Source organism: Nuphar pumila, chromosome 14 (assembly GCF_984573655.1).
Source record: "Nuphar pumila chromosome 14, dmNupPumi1.hap1.1, whole genome shotgun sequence".
Taxonomy (NCBI): Eukaryota; Viridiplantae; Streptophyta; class Magnoliopsida; order Nymphaeales; family Nymphaeaceae; genus Nuphar; species Nuphar pumila.
In genome coordinates, this window is record NC_143262.1 from 36,768,548 (window position 1) to 36,790,314 (window position 21,767).

The window sequence follows — 21,767 nt, forward strand, 5'->3', positions numbered from 1 at the left end:
GCCCTTAACCTGGATGAGACGGAAAATACCTTATATAGAAACGAGGCTCAGGTTTGACCCTTAACCTGACCGAAGGATAGAAATAATAAATGTCATTTGTAGGAGGTAAATTGAAAGGTGAATAAGACAACTTTCTTGAAGAGGAATAAGGCAATGGAAATGGGATTGTAAGAGGCAATCTTGGAAGATGGTTAAGGCAATTCTCTTTGGAGAAGTATCAGATAAATTTTCCATCAAGTGAAATATGAATATGGCAATCCTTTTGGAAAAAGAGTAAGGCAACTCTTTTCGACAATGTGAAAGACGAACAAGATTATCCTTTCGAAGAGAAGTAAAGCAACTCTTTCGACAATGCGAAAGATGAACAAGGTGATCCTTTTAACTAGGAATAAGGAAACTCTTTCGACAACGTGAAAGATGAACAAGGCAAATCCTTTCAAGGAGTAGTAAGGCAACTCTTTCGACATCACGAAAGACGCACAAGGCATATCCTTTCAAAAAAAAGTAAGGCAACTCTTTTGACAACGCGAAAGACGAACAAGACAAACCTTTCAAAGAGAAGTAAGGTAATTCTTTCGACAACGTGAAAGATGAACAAGGCAATCTTTTCAACGCGAAAGATAAACAAGGCGATTTTTTTGATGAGGAACAAGGTAAAGCTTTTGACAACGCGAAAGACGAACAAGGCAATCCTTTCAAAGGGAAGTAAGGCAATTTTTTCGACAACATGAAAGACGAACAAGGCAATCTTTTCGAAGAGAAGTAAGGCAACTCTTTTGACAGCACGAAAGACAAACAAGGCAATCCTTTTAAAGGGAAGTAAGGCAACTCTTTCGACAATGTGAAAGACGAACAAGACAATCTTTTCGAAAAGAAGTAAGGCAACTCTTTTGACAACGTGAAAGACGAACAAGACAATCTTTTTGAAGAGAAGTAAGGCAACTCTTTTGACAACGTGAAAGACAAACAAGGCAATCCTTTCAAGGAGAAGTAAGGTGACTCCAGAATGTGTCAATATGGACGTCGAGCTCTTCACATCATGCCAGGATAGCAAGAAAATATTGCCAAAATGTTAAAAAATTGTTATTAATTCAAGATTATTGAAAAATGATGCACATGGGTGCGAAAATATTCATCTTTTCTACCTAAAGTATTACCTCCAATTGGGTTAACTCCAGAGAATCAAGAATCAAATTCAAATTGCTGGCAATTGGCTTTGTTTAAGGAAGCGATCAATTTCCTTGATATGAACAGAAAGGAAAGTATTTTTTATATCGTGAAAGCGATTGGTGAAAACATACTGATAAAAGAATTTTATAAAATTGAAGAAGATTCTTGGCAGATTTGGCAGTTTGATATCCTGAATTTTTTCCATGATTATCTTTTTGCACTCTTGCTGAGACAAAATTTGAGCTCTCTTGGGATTTTACGAGAATTTCATAGCATCCGCCTTCAACTTGAAGATGCTCTGATTTTCCCTAGAAGAACACGTCACAAAACCTTCAACTTGGAGATAATTTGAGTCTTCATTGATCCCAAGGATTATATTGATAAAGTAGTCTCTTAAATTGAAATCTCTTTTTTATGATAGCCTTGATCAAGTATCTTTTAGGGATTGGCGGGAGGTTCATCGCATCAGTCTTCAACTTGACAATGATTTGAACTTTCCCTGGAAGGACATGTCACATGCTCCTTCAACTTGGAGATTATCCGAGTCTTCTTTGGCCCCGAGGGTCTGACTCATCCATCGTCTTCAACTCAACAAGTCAACAATAGTTGAGAGATCCCTTTTATAGATAAATAATTGCAGCTGGATAATTATTGAAGAGATGTTGAAATCGAGTGGATTTTTCTTTATCACCCTGGATATTTTCACTGCCTCATTTTTACAAGAATGGTTTTTAAAGATGTGCCATAGCTACGATCAATATCGATCACTTACGGCTTTGCGACAACATTGATTTTTCCTCACTGGCCATATCGAGGATTTATCCTTCATCCCTTTGGTTAGCCAAGAGAAAGATTTTGAATTTCGAATCCTTCTTCATAAAAGCTTTACCCTTCTGGAAGGAATGCTGAAGGTAATCTAAGATAAAGATTTGTGTGAAAAAGATTTTGAAATCAACAAATACTTGATGAAAAGTTGGCAAAATGTTCTTGAAATCCTGTGCGGCAGAGAACAACTGAATTTTGACTAAACGTATCCAAAATTTCTCTCTTTTCCCCAATGGAGAGACTCAAGCTTAGCCCTTACCTGAATGGGAAAATTGATAACCGAAGGTTGGAATTGGATGACCCGAAGGTCGATATTGAGAAATTGAGTGACCCGAAGGTCAAAATTGAAGATTGAATGACCCGAAAGTCGAAATTGGAAATTGAATGACCCAAAGATCGAAATTAGAAATTGAATTACCCGAAGGTTGAAATTGGAAGATTGAATGACCCGAAGGTCGAAATTAGAAATTGAATGACCCGTAGGTCGAAATTGGAAGATTGAATGACCCAAAAGTCGAAATTAGAAATTGAATGACCCGAAGGTCAAAATTGGAAAATTGAATGACCCGAAGGTCGAAATTAGAAATTGAATGACCTGAAGGTCGAAATTGAGAATTGGGTGACCTGATGGTCTGGAAATTGGCACTAAACCTGAAGGTTAGTACGACGACTGAACCTGAGAGACCAACTGATGTGACCAATAAGCATGACAGTAACACGAGGGTTAGATTTTGGAAGAATACTCGTACAAGCACCAGATTTTGAGAATATACTAGTGTGAACACTAAATTTTAAAGTGTACCAGTGTGAACACTGGATTTTGAAAATGAACTAGTACGAGTGTTGGATTTTGAAAATGAACCAATGTAAAAACTGGATTTTGAAAATGAACCAGTGTAAAAACTAGATTTTGAAAATGAACCAGTACGAGCATTGGATTTTGAAAATGTACCAGTACGAGCACTGGATTTTGGAAAACAGACCAGCTCAAGCACTGGATTTTGAAAATGAACCAGTACAAGCACTGGATTTTGGAAAACAAACTAGCACGAGCACTGGATTTTGAAAATGAACCAGTGTAAGAACTGGTTTTTGAAAATGAACCAGTACGGGCACTGGATTTTGAAAATATACCAATACAAGCACTGGATTTTGGAAAACAGACCAGCATGAGCACTGGATTTTGAAAATAAACCAGTACGAGCATTGGATTTTGGAAAATAGACTAGCACGAGCACTGGATTTTGAAAATGAACGAGTGTAAGAACTAGTTTTTTAAAATGAACCAGCACAAGCACTGGATTTTAAAAAATGAACAAGTACGAGCACTGGATTTTGAAAATGAACCAGTACGAGCACTGGATTTTAAAAATGTACCAGTATGAGTATTGGATTTTACTTGAGACTCAAATTTCGGAAGGAGACTGACGTTCCAAAGATGTTTGGAAATTGTGATGGGAATGATTGTCGGGATTTTAGGATTATCCCTTATCCTGGATGGGTATATTGATGCAAATTGATGTAGATCCATGCAAATGAATGAGGATGAATATTAATGTAAATAGATGAAAATGAATGTGAAATTAAGGTAAATGGGTGCATGTGCATGAAAAGTGAGAGATTTATTTGATCCTGCATGCATACAGGATGTTTTGAAAACAATTTTTTTTTTAAAAAATGCCCCAGTGTAATGGGGGAAGAAGATTTTGAATAAAAGGATAAATGATTGACATTTGAAAAATGCTCTCTGAAGGTGATAAATCAACAGATTTTTTATTGATTCAGGAGGGACTCTAAAGAGGGTCATTTCTCATGAAAGGACATTTTGTAGAGAAGGAGAATGAAAGGTGGTGTCAAGCTTATGCAAAAAATGAACAAATTTATTGATGCATTGAAGGAAAAATGATAAATCAAGGAAAGATAAACGAGATTACATCATCTCTTTAAAATAATAAAAGCAAGATGAGAAATGGGAAAGCGTTGGCGTTGTCAGCTTCTTGAGTGATTGAGGAAAAAGCTCAGTCAGGATAACTGGTCCTCCTTTTCATCTTCAATGAGGAGACTCTTATCAATGCAGTCATGAATGATGTTCTTGAAGATGAAACAGTGGTCAGTATTGTGTCCTACTGCCCGATGGAATTTGCAGAATTGGTCCATGAATCTTCCCATGATCGTGGAAGGATCTGTGGCTCTTGGGAGCTTTACCAATTCCTTGGTCAACATATATTCAAGGATTTCATCGAGAGGCTGCTTAAGATGAGTAAATTGGTGATCGTTACCCCAACCATCCCGCTTTATCTTTTTTTTCTGTTGACCCAATTTTTCATTCTGCTTTAAAGACTTTTCTTCCTAACATGTATGGTTGCCCTTGCTATTTTTGCAGTCACTACGACTGGCATTGGCGGAGAAGGTGAAATTTGTCTTTTTCTTTGAATCTTGATTATTCTTGACAAGGGTGATTCCATCATAGACTCAATTCTTCATTCCCATCTCGAGCCACTCGGCTCATTCAGTAAGCTCAATGAAAGACTTGGAAGGCGAGGTGGAGATAAGACTTCTCAAAGGCCATGAGAAGTTGTTCAGAATAATCTGAAGTGTGTGCTCCTCTGAGATGCGATTTCTCATTTTAATGCAAGTTCCCCTCCATCTGCGGATGAAGTTTCTAGCTTTCTCATTATCTCTTTGCTTTGTATTGTAGAGATGGTTGAGTGTTGGCAGTGCTTCAGTGTTAAAAAGGAATCATTCAATGAACAGGTTGACCACCTTATCGAACTCTCGTAGCTCGATTGGATTGATATGCTCAGAGTACCACTTGGCGGCGGTGCTTTCCAGGCTGCGAGGAAAACATCTAAACAAAGCACGATTGTCTCTCTTCAATCGATTGCATTCCGCAAAGAACATAGCCAGGTGAGCCTTGGGATCGTCAGTCCCATCAAATTTGACAAATTTACAGAGGAGATCCTCTAGGCTATCATCCCCTTCCAAACCATCGTAGAAATCCCCACTCGTGAAGACCTTCTTGCTTTTATCACGAACTTGCAGATCTTTGACTATCTTGGGCATTTCTTGCAGTTGTGACTGAATAAGGTCATCCACAGACTAGCCTTTTAGCTTATTGGTTGACCCCTGCCCCTGAGTCAACTTCTGAAAAGCTTGTTGAGCCTCACACTCTTTATCGATGTCTCCCCTTGACTCAGTTTCTTCTGAAATATCCTCATGCTGAACTCGTTTCTTTGAAATTTTTGCGTGTTGTTTTTTAAGAGTACGCCTCCTAGTCTTCTTCTTGCTAGAAATTTTGTCGAAACTGACCCCTAATTGCTCTGCCACCATCTTACTCATCATTTTCTGAAATAATGAGTACATTTGTGGATCAACATCATCATTGGCTTGTTGACTCTGGTTTCTGGCAGGTTGTAGCGAATTTATTTCTTGCTCGCTGCTACTGCTAGGGTATTAAGGCGACGTTTTCTTCCCGTATCTGGTATGAATCATTCCACAATGCCAAAATTCTTTGTAGGATAAAGGGATGATCAGAGTGATGGAAAAATTCTTGAAGGCAATGACTTTGAGAATAAAAGGAAAACACTGGATGAAGATTTGAAGTTAGGTTGATAATTTAAAGGATATCCCTTTACCAGGGATTAGGTCATCGTTGGGATCGCGACAATTGCGTTGTTATTTTGTGAGAGGAAATAAACAACCAAGATATGCCTTGTTACCTAGGCGAGGTCGTCAACCATAAAGAAAAAGATATTTTTGAAGGAAAGATATGTCTCTTGACGAAAACAATCTATAAAAGGATTTGGAATGAAAAGAGGGCAAAAAGAAAGGTGGATATACAACTTCCACCGTAATAATCAATGAATATACGAGGAAAAATAAGGTAAAGAATTTTGCAAATAGACAAAAGGATTGGAAATCCAGGGAAATAGGAGAAAAATATATGATTTAAAAAAAAAATATCGGCAGGATCAAAATAATGTTGGAAATTTGAGATTCAGAGGAAAGGTAGGAAAAGGAAAGTTGCCTGGACCTTTTGAGGAAAAAATAGGAGGTTTTTGAAAATCATCTAGGGTTTTGATAAAACTGTTTGAAAAATAGATGAGATTTGGAAAATGATGTAAAAGTCAAATAAAAGAGAAATAGAGAAGGCATTCAATCACATCCTGCACGAACAATTATGCACATACAGCATTCCCTAAGAAGTTAGCTCTAAATGCATCAATTTTAAAATAATTGTAGGACCTTAATCTTGACTCTAGGCTTAGATCATTTACGTTCAATCATGCTATGTCGATATACTCGAGTCGAAACCTGAAGTGTGTGGCATAAAAATTTATCTCCAGTTATAGGCTCGTATTTTCCGAACATCCTTGAGCGCCTGCCGATATACTTTAGACTATGGCCCTTGGTACGTAGCAGGGGGGCGTCAACCCAAATAAGTGGCCCAGTTGTGAGGCTTTATCCCGAACTATGGTTCTCGAAGAAAGCCTAGCAACATGAAGACCGGGTAAAAGATAAGTGGGGTAGCTTTTGAAATATGAGCACATGCAAGAAAACAGAGGGCTCTAAGACCTAAAGAAGTAGGTTTTTGATACATTTGAAGAAGCAAACAAGGTTTACACGAAAATCCTAGATTGAGGAGGGTTGTATGAGACCAAAGTCTATGTGAACGTGAATAAAGCCTCCTCAATTGGTCCTACCAAACCATGCCTAGTCTACATGCAATCCATGTCAGTTGGGTTCGTGTAACGCCCCGGATTTCCAAAACAAAGCTAAGTTAAAATTTTCATGAATTTCTTTTTTTTTTTTTCTTTGCAGCGGAACTTAGAAAAGCTTTTAGCAGCGGAATCAGACGATAATGAGTCGTCAGTTTTAGAAAACTCCGAGCACGTTGCAGGTATGTGGCCAAGCAACTCATTGACCACCAAAGTGTTCCATTTTATCGAAAACATATGTTTATTACAACACTACTGCTTAGGAAAGCAGTGTAGGTTCAATAAAAAGGAAGCAGTACAACTCTGTCTAGAGAAACCCTGGAACTCGATGCCGCCTTGCTCCGCATATCGCCACGCAGGTCCAACACCTGAAATCCCCATAAAACGGGGTCAGAACCGCTGATGGTCTGGTAAGCATGCAGTCATGTAACCATTCAACTCAAGTATGATAATGACCACTCAGGGTCGCAATGCGCAATAACGACGCTCAAGCCTCCAAGACTTAGCGTATATCGCAGGAGCCTCCTCAGGGCTATGAGTTGAACATCCGCTCGAGTCTTCATGACTTAGAGCAAGCCTTTTCAAGGCTGTGATTTGAATAGTCGCTTAAGTCTCCACGACTTAGCCATGACCTCTTCCGGGTCTCAAAGTGATGTCTAGCTCAAGTCTTCATACTTGGCACATCCGTATCCCACGCATCTAAGGACAACTCCTCGAGCTTCGCTTAGTCGTGCGGATACAACACGGGTCTTCGCCCAGTCGGTCCAGTAGTATACCGAACATGACACCTTCACAAAGGTTATGCAGGACTGACTCAACACGTCATCCACTCATACATTCAAAGCATCGCTGTACCTAGAGCTAATGCATTGTTTGATAATTAACCGCTCCCGCCTTTGGTACGCAGGTAGAGCTATTGTCCGGGCATCAACGCGACGTTCTGGGGGTTGATTATTCTATGTATTTTAGATACCCCAGAGGCCTGTTGACCCTATCCATAGTAGGGCAGTGTGTTTCAACTGGGAGAATCCTACTAGGCCCATATTCGGATGCATCCTCTACTTGCAGTAGTTGGGTTCAATCCTTAGATCTTAAGGATAACCACGACCCCAAAACCCATGAGTGACTGAGGCCATCGTGGACTCTATCAGGTCCAAAGTAAAATACATGTCACTCAAGGCTGTACCATCACTGTCATTCCACAGTGAGCATAATTCCTGAAGGGGTCTGCCAGTCTTACAATTACTTGGACAGAATCTGCATGCCATTTAGGCAGCCCGTGCTTTCAGCACTACGGGAGTATGTACCCGACCCCATTCAGTCTTCCCCAACACAGTCATTACTGAGGGGGTACCCCTAACACGATCTTCAACCGCGGGGTATGTGCGACCTTAAGTCTTATTCATATGCATGCAGAACACCGCTCTTTGGCACTTCGGCCACCACGAGCATCACACCTCTTTGGGTGGAAACAACACACTCTGGCTCTTCGGCCCTTACGAGTCTGGTTGTGTAACCGTTCTCAATGAGCATGCATATGACTCGATCTAAATAGATCGGCTACTCGGCGTATTTTTACGCAACGAGTCCAAACCTAGCCAAGGCGCAACCTCTACTCCGGCTCAGCGGCCCTTACGAGCAAGGTGCCCTTGCAGGCACAAGGATACGAGCCGATCTGGCATCGTTCCATCAACGGACATCATTATGCCATTCCATTGGTTCCGGCAGCTCTTCTGCCGATCATTTCGTCAGCACCTCCCCTGCTCTTCCGGCAGTGGTGCGACGAACCCTTCTACGTTGTAGAGGGCAAACCATGAACTGGGTAGCACTCTGCTATATGTCAGAGTATCCTGCTACATTCTTTCTGAGCTATTCTTAGCTTCTTCAGAAATTTTAGCAGCACTTCCTCTCTTTTACGGAGAAAGCGTGCGTTTCTTTTATCCATTTCAGCGGCATCTCCCCTCTTTGGTAGGAAATCGCCACGCTTAATTCGGGAAATGGATGCGCACCGTTGTGCGTACTTTGCATCCATCAAGGTTGCAGAAACCCTTGGCCATAGCCAGGCCATACGAAATTGACTTAATCATTACGTAAAGAGCATTTTGCCAAAAACCGAAGCCTTTCCAATAGGGGCTTCATTCGTCAAGCAGAATCTTGAACGAGGAGCGGTCAAGGAATCGCATGGGCGATTTGGAGTTGATCTCCATTTGAACGCTCATTTATGCGCTATATATGTAGTATAAGCAGAAGCCTGTGCTTTATACAGCGGCGGCGTAAAGAAATGCATATACTATTGTTCAGGGTGTGTAACTGAACGAAATATTCTACATATATAACAAAGCAGAAGCCTTGGCATCGTTCGACGCGACGGCGTAAGTAAATACATTGCAGAAAGCAGGAGCCTTGGCATCGTTCGACGCGACGGCGTAAGTAAATGCATAATCGGAAGTGCAGTAATCGGAAGTGCAGAAAACAGGGAGCCTTGGCATCATACGACGCGACGGCAAAGGTAAATTACATAGCCTGTGCGATATAAGACGCGTCGGCAGAATCAGCAGATATACACCTAGATCTGTATCCAACGATAGTTACGAGGCGAGCGAGTGAACACCGAAGTGTCCTAGAGGGCTCAACCAAGAACTAGGGTGAGATACTATTTTTGAAGAACGCATATACTGTGCATTCGAACATATATATCTAACGATAGTTACGAGGCGAGCGCGTGAACACCGAAGCGTCCTAGAGGGCTCAACCAAGAACTAAAGCAAGATACTACTTCAGAAAGTATATTCTATATACAAACAATCAAATACTTGAGAGAGATGGATCAACGAAGCGAACTTACTTCAAATCGTGGAAGAAACGGCTCCGGGTGGCTTCTTTGGCTTCGAGCCTTCCATCGAGAGGTCAGACTAAGTCAGATGAAGCTGACTTAGTTAAGAAAGAGGTAGAGTAGGTCAAGCTACTCAACCTAAGTGGTTTGAACCAAATAGGGTTCGATCCAAGTCAACTGGGTTCAGCAGGTTCGAACTCAGCTCAAGTAGGCTAAGTCTGGGTTCAGAAATCCAAACCGGAATCTGGACCAAAAAGGACTTTGACTTTGACTTTAAACCCAACTAGGTTCAAGTCAAGTCAACTAGGTTTGAACCAGGTCAAGTGGGTTCAGACCCAAGTCAGGTGGGTTAGGACCAGGTCAGGCAGGCTCAGGCTAAGTCAGGCAGGCTCAGACCAGGTCATGTGGGCTCAGGTGGGCTAGGCTAGGTAGGGGAGGTTTAGGAGAGAGAGAGAAGGCAAGAGAGAGAGGGGGGGTCGAAATTATGAGAAGAGAGAGAGTGGGGAGGGCTATTTATAGCCCAAGCCCACCTCCTCTTGGGTTTTTCCATGCCCCTTTTACCCCCTTGGCTTCTTTTTAATTCCAAGAGGTTCCTTGGTGTGGGGCCCACTTGGATATTCCATGGGATATTTTTGTGGGTCCCACCAGATATTTTCTGAGGAATATTTCTGTGGGTCCCACCAATATTTCCGTGGGTCCCGCAAGAATTTCGGGTTTCCGGCGATTTTTTCCGAAAAATTCTGAGTACGCCATTTTCTTCGTATTGACGTAACTAAGAAAGTTGGCTCGCAGGAATCCTTTGATTTCATTCAGGTAGGAAGTTATGGCTTCCAGAGTGTTTGAGCATATATTCGCGATTCGACGAATATCCTAAGTATAACTGGCTCGCAGGAATTGATTCGTTTTGCATTCTGAGAAGAAATGCTATTTTTACCGGTAAATGCCTCATGAATTTTATTCAGATATTTTCTGAAAAATTGCGGGTCTTACATCATTACCCCCTTAAAGGAATTTCGTCGGCGAAATTCAGCTAAGAGTACAAGGTGAAGAGTTCAGGATATTTATCCCGCATATCCGATTCGGGCTCCCAAGTGCAATCATCGATTCCATGATGCTGCCACCTCACTTTAACAAGTGGGATGACCTTCGTTCTTAGCACTTGCTCCCGTCGGTCCATGATCTCCACTGGCCTTTCTTCTACCGTCATATCTTCTTGGATGTCAATGTCTTCATGTTGAATGACGTGAGAAGGATCATGAACGTACTTTCGAAGCATTGATACGTGAAATACATCATGTATTTGCGCGTATTGTGGTGGCAATGCTACTCGGTAGGCAGTCTCTCCGATTCGGCTCAAAACTTCGAAGGGACCAACGAATCTTGGGCTGAGCTTCCCCTTCTTTCCAAAATGAAACACACTCTTGGTTGGAGAGACCTTGATAAAAACCTTATCTCCAACCGCAAAAGTGAGTTTCCTACGCCGCTGATCGGCGTAGCTCTTCTGTCGACTCTGAGCAGTCAGTAGCTTCTTTCTGATCATGTGGACTTGCTCAGTATAATGCTGCAACACAATGGGCGAGTCCAAGGTTCGCTCACCCACTTCACCCCAATGGATTGGTGATCTACAGGGTCGTCCATACAAGGCTTCATACGGTGCCATCCCAATGCTAGCGTGGTGGCTATTATTATAAGCAAATTCAGCCAACGCTAGGTGGGAATCCCAATCACCTTTCCATTCCAACATACAGGCTCTTAGCATATCTTCAAGAGTCTGTATGGTTCGTTCTGATTGCCCATCTGTTTGGGGATGGAATGCTGTACTGAACTTGAGTTTCGTCCCCAGGGCTCTCTGAAGCTGCTCCCAAAAGTGAGAGGTGAACTTCGGGTCACGATCGGATATGATCGAAATCGGCACTCCATGGAGTCTAACGATTTCCCGAATGTAGAGCCCTGCCAATCGTTCAGTTGAGTATCGAGTGTTGATTGGCAGGAAGTGAGCAGACTTGGTAAGTCTGTCCACGATCACCCATATCGAATTGTGTTGTCTCCTGGATCGAGGCAATCCAACGATGAAATCCATCGTAATGCCTTCCCATTTCCATTCTGGAATCTCGATCCGTTGCATCTTTCCACCAGGGCGCTGATGTTCGATCTTAACTTGCTGGCAGATCAAACACTTCGAGACAAACGTAGCCACATCACGTTTCATACCCCTCCATCAGTACTTTCTCTGTAAATCTCTGAACATCTTCGTACCTCCAGGGTGAATGGTGTACTTGCTATTATGAGCCTCCTGGAGTACTTCCTGTCTTAGCTCAGGGTTATTTGGAACCCAAATTCTTTCTTCCATCCATATTCCTCCATCTTCTTTCAAATGGAAGAAAGTGTTATCTTTTTCAGCACGAGCTTTCAATTCCAAGTACTGGGGATCCTTGAACTGTTCGGCTACGATGCGATCGAGGAACTCAATGTGGATCGTCAAACATGACATTTGGATTCTGCCAGAATCAGCCAAAAATGGCTTCCACTTGACGAAATCCTCCATCAACTTCCATTGTCCGGTTAGGCTGGCCAGAGTGCCAACAGTCTTGCGACTAAGGGCATCTGCTACAACATTCGCCTTTCCAGGGTGATAGGAAAGCGTGAATTCATAGTCTTTGAGGAATTCCAGCCATCGCCGTTGCCGCATATTGAGTTCTTTTTGAGAAAAGAGGTATTTTAGGCTTTTATGGTCTGACATGACCTCAAATTTCTCTCCATATAGGTAGTGTCGCCAAATTTTAAGTGCGAACACTACCGCGGCAAGCTCAAGATCGTGGGTTGGATAACTTTTCTCATGGACTCTCAACTGTCGTGACGCATAGGCGATTACTTTGCCATGCTGCATCAACACACAACCCAGACCTGTTCCTGAGGCATCGGTATATGCCACGAAGCCTCCCTGACCAGAAGGTAAGGTAAGGACAGGGGCAGTGGTAAGCCTCTGTTTGAGAACCTCAAAGCACTCCTTACACTGGTCAGTCCATTCAAACTTGACTCCCTTTTTAAGTAATTTCGTCATCGGTACGGCGATTCGGGAGAAGTCTTGTATGAACTTCCGATAATATCCGGCAAGTCCAAGGAAGCTACGGACCTCAGTGATATTTTCTAGCTGCTTCCAGTCCATCACAGCTTCCACCTTCGCAGGATCCACTGCGATTCCATCTTTTGAGATCACATGACCAAGGAACATCACTTTGTCTAGCCAGAATTCACATTTTGAAAACTTAGCATAGAGTTGGTTATCTTGAAGGGTTTTCAAGACGATTTTCAAGTGCTCCACGTGTTGTTCCTTGTTCTCAGAATATACGAGAATGTCATCAATAAAGACGATGACAAAGCTATCCAAATATGGTCTGAATATCCGGTTCATTAGATCCATAAAGACAGCAGGCGCATTAGTGAGTCCGAAGGGCATTACTACGAACTCATAATGGCCGTATCTCGTTCTGAAGGCTGTCTTGGGTATATCCTCTTCCTTTACTCTGAGCTGATGGTATCCAGACCTGAGGTCGATCTTGGAGAACACCCTCGCTGTTCTGAGCTGATCGAATAAGTCCTCAATCCGAGGCAACGGGTACTTATTTTTAACAGTTGCCTGGTTAAGCATCCGATAATCGATGCATAACCGAAGGGATCCATCCTTCTTCTTTACAAACAGCACTGGGGCTCCCCACGGTGACACACTAGGACGGATGAACCCTTGTTCCATCAGTTCTTCCAACTGACACTTCAACTCACTAAGTTCAGCTGGCGCCATTCGATACGGGGCTTTGGATATCGGCGCTGTTCCAGGTAAGGATTGAATTCCAATTTCAACCTCACGAAGTGGCGGAAGTCCTGGCAATTCCTCAGGAAACACATCGGGAAACTCCCGCACCACTTCCAAACTCTCAAGGGGTTGGTCATTGGATTTTTCCACCGAGAGACTCAACAGGAAGGCCATACAACCCTTCCTAAGGTATTTTTGTACCTTAAGTGCTGATATGAGCCTTTTCTGTGGAACTGGTTTGGATAACCGGTACTCCATCTTAGGCAATCCGGGTCGAGATAGAATCACTCTGCCCTCGCGGCACAGAATCTTGGCATTATTCTGAGCCAACCAATTCATTCCCAGAATGACATCGTACTGTATCATATCGATCAGGATGGCGTCAGTAGGCAAGTGTTGCCCTGCTATCTCAATATCCAAATTTTTCACACACCGGATACATTTGGTGCGTGAACCCAACGGGTTATATACTTCGATCATTTTATCAATCGGTTGCACCGAGGCGTGGAGTTGTTCGGTGAAATCGTCAGAGATAAACGTATGAGTAGCACCACAATCAAACAAGACGTAAGCTGCATGTCCATTAACAGGTACGGTGCCTTCAATCAGGTCACCATTTTCGACTTGTTCAGTCGTTACAGCATATACACGACCTGCAGCAGGCCTTTGTTCTACTCTAGGTGGAGGTCGTTGAAACTGAGAACGTTGTGGTGCTGGTCGAGAGGGTCCGGCAGATCCGGCATTACTCCTCTGTTCATCTGCAGCTTTCTTGGCGCAATCCCTTATAAAGTGGCCCATCTTGCCACAATACAAGCACCCACCAATGTCACGAGGACATGGTTTTCCGGGGTGGTTCATACGATACCTTGGGCAGCTGAAGTTGGACTGCTGACCATTCGGAGTTGGGTTCTGTCTTGGCCTCACGACTTGCTGAGTGTTGTTCCCTCCTTGGAACTTCTTCTTTTGAAAGGGTTGTCGTGAACCCTGGCCACTTGGGAACGTTCTTTTACGATTCCCACCATTCACTATGGGCTTCTTTGCTACGATCACTTTAGATCGTGCCCAGTCCTCTTGGATTTTTGAAGCTGCTGCTACCGCAGCCTGAAAAGTCGAAGGCATGCTTGTTATCACTCGAGATCGCAGCCCTTCGCGCAGACCATTCACATATTTGTCGGCCCTTTCTTGGTCTGTTTCGAACAATCGAGAGCAGTAGCGCTCTAGATTCTGAAATTTGGTGGTATAGTCCATTAGACTCATACCGCTCTGTTCCAACTCCAGAAACTCTATCTTTTTCTTGTTTCTGGAATGCAACGGGAAGTAGTAATCCATAAAAGTCCTCCGAAAGTCAGTCCAAGGAATGACTTCGACTTGTGAGAACTGGATAAGTTTAGTGGTATCCCACCACTTCCGTGCATTGTCTTTCAACCGATACGTGCCAAAATTGGTCTTCTTTTCCTCTGGTACTCCCAGTACTAAGAAGGCACGTTCCGTCTCTTCGATCCAACTCTCCGCGAGCTCAGGATCGGCTCTGCCAATGCAAACTAGCGGGTCAAGCTTGAGGAACTTCTCATAAGTCACTCCTCCCAGGTGCTCGTTTCGTGGTGCGACTGGTTCTGGCCTCGTTTCACGGATGGCGGTAACCAGGTTGTTGAGTGTCTCCAACAGGAATCCTTGCGTATGGGACTCCTCGCTTGGTATGGTTCTCCTCGTCGTAGGAGCCATTTATCTATGCACACACAAGCACTTGTTTTTAGTTTCTCGATGTATATGAGGAAGTAAAAGCTTTATTTACTTAATATACATCACATTTACACAAGCATCGCCTTAAACAAAACGTCATGCCACACTGGCAGACTTTAGGCGTTGAGAAACTATATACATGAGTCTACTGACTCCAAAACATCACCAGTCTCTTTAAGACTTGGATTTCTTTGATGAAGACGAACTCCAAAAGGTCCATCTATTGCCACATGGCCTTGGTGCAGGCACTACTAGCTTTGGCTTGGGCGGCACTTCCGCACTAGCAAGCGAATACTGGGGATATATGAGAGACTCCAGTCCACTTTCCCAGTCAGCAAGATCAAGACTCTGGGAGTCTGGAATGATGATTGGCGAACAGAAAGAATCCCCTCTTTTGTTTCTGCCATTTAAGCTCGGCATATGTGATGCCGGATGGTAGCTTGGCGAGTGATAGACCTCCGCAGGGAAGTTCAAATCAAAATCCCTCAGCCTTGGTAATTCATCAAAAGATGTTGGGGTATGGTTGCTCCCAACACTAGAGTGATGCGGTCCACTGACACGCGAAGTCTTATCCCTGAGACCCTTTGAAGCCCGCCGACCCATATCGGCGGTATATTTCCTTTGGCATTCGTTGGCGGAATGCCCATCTTCGCCACAATATTGGCAGTCTTGGACTTCATACGGGCATATCCACTCATCGTGCATGACCTTGCAGCGATAGCAATATCCACGCGAGTCATGAGTTGCCATCTATACAAAGATGCACCCAGATCAGAACAAAAGTATAAAAACATATACTTATAGTGCGATATCGGGACCATGACGGATCTTGAACCAGGTTTCTCAGACTCATGCTCTGATACCAATTCTGTAACGCCCCGGATTTCCAAAACAAAGCTAAGTTAAAATTTTCATGAATTTCTTTTTTTTTTTTCTTTGCAGCGGAACTTAGAAAAGCTTTTAGCAGCGGAATCAGACGATAATGAGTCGTCAGTTTTAGAAAACTCCGAGCACGTTACAGGTATGTGGCCAAGCAACTCATTGACCACCAAAGTGTTCCATTTTATCGAAAACATATGTTTATTACAACACTACTGCTTAGGAAAGCAGTGTAGGTTCAATAAAAAGGAAGCAGTACAACTCTGTCTAGAGAAACCCTGGAACTCGATGCCGCCTTGCTCCGCATATCGCCACGCAGGTCCAACACCTGAAATCCCCATAAAACGGGGTCAGAACCGCTGATGGTCTGGTAAGCATGCAGTCATGTAACCATTCAACTCAAGTACGATAATGACCACTCAGGGTCGCAATGCGCAATAACGACGCTCAAGCCTCCAAGACTTAGCGTATATCGCAGGAGCATCCTCAGGGCTATGAGTTGAACATCCGCTCGAGTTTTCATGACTTAGAGCAAGCCTTTTCAGGGTTGTGATTTGAATAGCCGCTTAAGTCTCCACGACTTAGCCATGACCTCTTCCGGGTCTCAAAGTGATGTCTAGCTCAAGTCTTCATACTTGGCACATCCGTATCCCACGCATCTAAGGACAACTCCTCGAGCTTCGCTTAGTCGTGCGGATACAACACGGGTCTTCGCCCAGTCGGTCCAGTAGTATACCGAACATGACACCTTCACAAAGGTTATGCAGGACTGACTCAACACGTCATCCACTCATACATTCAAAGCATCGCTGTACCTAGAGCTAATGCATTGTTTGATAATTAACCGCTCCCGCCTTTGGTACGCAGGTAGAGCTATTGTCCAGGCATCAACGCGACGTTCTGGGGGTTGATTATTCTATGTATTTTAGATACCCCAGAGGCCTGTTGACCCTATCCATAGTAGGGCAGTGTGTTTCAACTGGGAGAATCCTACTAGGCCCATATTCGGATGCATCCTCTACTTGCAGTAGTTGGGTTCAATCCTTAGATCTTAAGGATAACCACGACCCCAAAACCCATGAGTGACTGAGGCCATCGTGGACTCTATCAGGTCCAAAGTAAAATACATGTCACTCAAGGCTGTACCATCACTGTCATTCCACAGTGAGCATAATTCCTGAAGGGGTCTGCCAGTCTTACAATTACTTGGACAAAATCTGCATGCCATTTAGGCAGCCCGTGCTTTCAGCACTACGGGAGTATGTACCCGACCCCATTCAGTCTTCCCCAACACAGTCATTACTGAGGGGGTACCCCTAACACGATCTTCAACCGCGGGGTATGTGCGACCTTAAGTCTTATTCATATGCATGCAGAACACCGCTCTTTGGCACTTCGGCCACCACGAGCATCACACCTCTTTGGGTGGAAACAACACACTCTGGCTCTTCGGCCCTTACGAGTCTGGTTGTGTAACCGTTCTCAATGAGCATGCATATGACTCGATCTAAATAGATCGGCTACTCGGCGTATTTTTACGCAACGAGTCCAAACCTAGCCAAGGCGCAACCTCTACTCCGGCTCAGCGGCCCTTACGAGCAAGGTGCCCTTGCAGGCACAAGGATACGAGCCGATCTGGCATCGTTCCATCAACGGACATCATTATGCCGTTCCATTGGTTCCGGCAGCTCTTCTGCCGACCATTTCGTCAGCACCTCCCCTGCTCTTTCGGCAGTGGTGCGACGAACCCTTCTACGTTGTAGAGGGCAAACCATGAACTGGGTAGCACTCTGCTATATGTCAGAGTATCCTGCTACATTCTTTCTGAGCTATTCTTAGCTTCTTCAGAAATTTTAGCAGCACTTCCTCTCTTTTACGGAGAAAGCGTGCGTTTCTTTTATCCATTTCAGCGGCATCTCCCCTCTTTGGTAGGAAATCGCCACGCTTAATTCGGGAAATGGATGCGCACCGTTGTGCGTACTTTGCATCCATCAAGGTTGCAGAAACCCTTGGCCATAGCCAGGCCATACGAAATTGACTTAGTCATTACGTAAAGAGCATTTTGCCAAAAACTGAAGCCTTTCCAATAGGGGCTTCATTCGTTAAGCAGAATCTTGAACGAGGAGCGGTCAAGGAATCGCATGGGCGATTTGGAGTTGATCTCCATTTGAACGCTCATTTATGCGCTATATATGTAGTATAAGCAGAAGCCTGTGCTTTATACAGCGGCGGCGTAAAGAAATGCATATACTATTGTTCAGGGTGTGTAACTGAACGAAATATTCTACATATATAACAAAGCAGAAGCCTTGGCATCGTTCGACGCGACGGCGTAAGTAAATACATTGCAGAAAGCAGGCGCCTTGGCATCGTTCGACGCGACGGCGTAAGTAAATGCATAATCGGAAGTGCAGTAATCGGAAGTGCAGAAAACAGGGAGCCTTGGCATCATACGATGCGACGGCAAAGGTAAATTACATAGCCTGTGCGATATAAGACGCGTCGGCAGAATCAGCAGATATACACCTAGATCTGTATCCAACGATAGTTACGAGGCGAGCGAGTGAACACCGAAGTGTCCTAGAGGGCTCAACCAAGAACTAGGGTGAGATACTATTTTTGAAGAACGCATATACTGCGCATTCGAACATATATATCTAACGATAGTTACGAGGCGAGCGCGTGAACACCGAAGCGTCCTAGAGGGCTCAACCAAGAACTAAAGCAAGATACTACTTCAGAAAGTATATTCTATATACAAACAATCAAATACTTGAGAGAGATGGATCAACGAAGCGAACTTACTTCAAATCGTGGAAGAAACGGCTCCGGGTGGCTTCTTTGGCTTCGAGCCTTCCTTCGAGAGGTCAGACTAAGTCAGATGAAGCTGACTTAGTTGAGAAAGAGGTAGAGTAGGTCAAGCTACTCAACCTAAGTGGTTTGAACCAAACAGGGTTCGATCCAAGTCAACTGGGTTCAGCAGGTTCGAACTCAGCTCAAGTAGGCTAAGTCTGGGTTCAGAAATCCAAATCGGAATCTGGACCAAAAAGGACTTTGACTTTGACTTTAAACTCAACTAGGTTCAAGTCAAGTCAACTAGGTTTGGACCAGGTCAAGTGGGTTCAGACCCAGGTCAGGTGGGTTAGGACCAGGTCAGGCAGGCTCAGGCTAAGTCAGGCAGGCTCAGACCAGGTCAGGTGGGCTCAGGTGGGCTAGGCTAGGTAGGGGAGGTTTAGGAGAGAGAGAGAAGGCAAGAGAGAGAGGGGGGGTCGAAATTATGAGAAGAGAGAGAGTGGGGAGGGCTATTTATAGCCCAAGCCCACCTCCTCTTGGGTTTTTCCATGCCCCTTTTACCCCCCTTGGCTTCTTTTTAATTCCAAGAGGTTCCTTGGTGTGGGGCCCACTTGGATATTCCATGGGATATTTTTGTGGGTCCCACCAGATATTTTATGAGGAATATTTCTGTGGGTCCCACCAATATTTCCGTGGGTCCCGCAAGAATTTCGGGTTTCCGGCGATTTTTTCCGAAAAATTCTGAGTACGCCATTTTCTTCGTATTGACGTAACTAAGAAAGTTGGCTCGCAGGAATCCTTTGATTTCATTCAGGTAGGAAGTTATGGCTTCCAGAGTGTTTGAGCATATATTCGCGATTCGACGAATATCCTAAGTATAACTGGCTCGCAGGAATTGATTCGTTTTGCATTCTGAGAAGAAATGTTATTTTTACCGGTAAATGCCTCATGAATTTTATTCAGATATTTTCTGAAAAATTGCGGGTCTTACAGTTCGAGTCTAGGCGCCTAGGTTCACATGATATCAGAAAGTAAAAACTGACATTTTGTAGAACATGATTTTGATAATTGGGCTAAGTCAAGGCACACGATTCATCAAGCGAAGACAAGTCCCATCACGGTCGCCAAACCTGTTATCATCGTAAAAAATTTCCCTCCCTCTACGAGATTGTGAAACGATTCTGCAGATCAAACTCAACCAAAGTTTTGAAAATTACTCACCTCCATTTTTTGAAATTTACGGGAAATTTTTGTAGAATGGGACTCGCCTGTTGGTACGAGGTTCAACCGTTTCTAGCACCGTTACCAAGGGTAATTGAACAAAGGATCAACGTGTTCTTAGCTTGGCTCAAATATCTATATCATGCTCTATTTTCTAAATGCACATAGAATCAGGTATGTGCTATAAAGTTTTTGAAAAATGCACATTTTGAAAAGATGATGTTTGCTTCTAATGTTTTGGAAAATACTTGAAAAATGAATTTATTGAAGATCATGAATTACTTTGGAAAATATTTCTTGAAAGACAGAGAAATTCACTTTATGAGGGGAAAAGGGTAGAAACTTTGTGAGAATTTATTTTTCAAGGAAAATTTCACATGATTTTCAGAAAATTGTTGAAATTGGGAATTGTATTCAAAGGAGTAGACATATATCCTTATGAAATATTTTTATGATGAAAACTAAATGAAATGAATGAATGAATATATATTTGAAAATTATTTTCAAAGAAATTTGTGAAAATTATTTGAGAAATGCAGTGATTTTGAAGTTAGCCTAAGACTGTTGGCTGAATGTGGCTTATACGATGATGACAAATCTGGGTCTCATTTGTATTCTGACTATGGCCATAAATATGAATTTCACCGAGTTTGTCAACTCCCTAAAAGCTTGTGCACATGTCATTCATGTCAACCATAGTGGATTCCGAAAATGCATGAATCGTCATTCATCAGATATTGAAAATTACGAAAATAAACTATATGAAATGTACCCTATTCTATGCAGAAATGTAACTCTTATTCCAATATTACATTTGATATTACATCAAATATGAAAAAGAAAAGAAATAAATAAATAAAGTCTTTCACTTGAATATCCCTGCAAAACTAGAAAATGGGTTAGTACAGATATGTAGGTTTTTCTGGATTTATCAGATAATATCGAGAAATTATCGGATTTTATCCAGATATAAACCCAATTCATACCTCCCTGATATAAATATAAGAAATAAATGATTCTAATATATGGAAAATATGAAAATAAAGTTTAGAAATTTGAAATTATGATAAAAATGACCAAAATGACCCTAATAACAAGACTATAGCCTTGAAATCAGGGTTTTTAGAAAGAAATTTTATAAAAATGAGAATTTTGAAATTCAAATGAATGCAAATGAAAATAAGATTAAACATAAGATGATATGATATGATTATATGCATGCTAAAACCCTAAAATGCAAAAATATCACCAAAATATCGAATTCCACTTGTATTTCGCGTGAACTAAGCATTTTTTTTTACAGTTTGGCTAACACACATGGCAATTGAACTCAAAATCACACCAAATTTGGCATGGACAACTATACTGATCCTAGAAACCGAGTAGAATAATAAAATATTTTTATGGCATTCTTTTAATATAGAAACTAATAAAACCCTAAAAATGCATGATTTTTGCCTACACTTCTATACTTGTCCCAATGTCAGCCAGTTTTTTGGTACCAACTTACCACAAAAATTTACCAAATTTTACAAGGTCATAGTAGATAGTTAGATGATGATTTTTTTCTGCTACGGATTTGGGATTCGACCTATGATTGGAGAATTACAACTCCGGCAACACCAATCGGTTTCCGGTGAGCCTGAAATCAATGAAAACTGACACACCTTGATCTAAAATACCGAAATAAATATTGAACTACATCTAAAAATTATAAAAAATTAAGAAAATATTGCAGACACTCAGAAAAGTATTTTTGATTTTTACAAGTTTTTTA